Source organism: Penaeus monodon, chromosome 21 (assembly GCF_015228065.2).
Source record: "Penaeus monodon isolate SGIC_2016 chromosome 21, NSTDA_Pmon_1, whole genome shotgun sequence".
NCBI classification, from domain to species: domain Eukaryota; kingdom Metazoa; phylum Arthropoda; class Malacostraca; order Decapoda; family Penaeidae; genus Penaeus; species Penaeus monodon.
The window spans coordinates 43,029,767-43,030,268 of record NC_051406.1 but is presented as its reverse complement, the minus strand read 5'-3'; positions in this window follow the sequence as shown (position 1 = coordinate 43,030,268).

The following is a 502-nucleotide window of genomic DNA, read 5'->3' as shown; positions in this document are numbered from 1 at the left end:
GTGTGTATGTTCGTGTAATTAGTAACTTCTTTCAAATCCTGGTAAACCTCACTGAGTAGAGAACGAACATTCCGAGCAAAATTAGCCTCTACATTCAGTCCCTTTCCTCTTCGAAATTTTAATCCAAAGTCCAACTAATATTTTTTTTCTTTCTATCAATTATTTTCCCTTTTCCGCTTCATGGTATCCAGTAAGTTAACGTAAATCTTATAATTATGAAAAGACAAAACAACGCAGAAAATATATGAATAACATTTTATAATTTCACAATTCAAGATTTTCAATCGACTTCAATCTTCATCAGAATAATTATTATTCACACCTTTTATTCATTATTCATATCTGTGACAATGCACTTGATTTTCGAAAACAATATATAAATAAATACAACGTGAAAGTATATACGAAGATGGGATGATATATATAAAAAATTACACGTTTCGAGAGTAATTACTCCCCTTCAGGATGATTCAAGTAGAGCCTCTTCTGAAACGGTATGTCA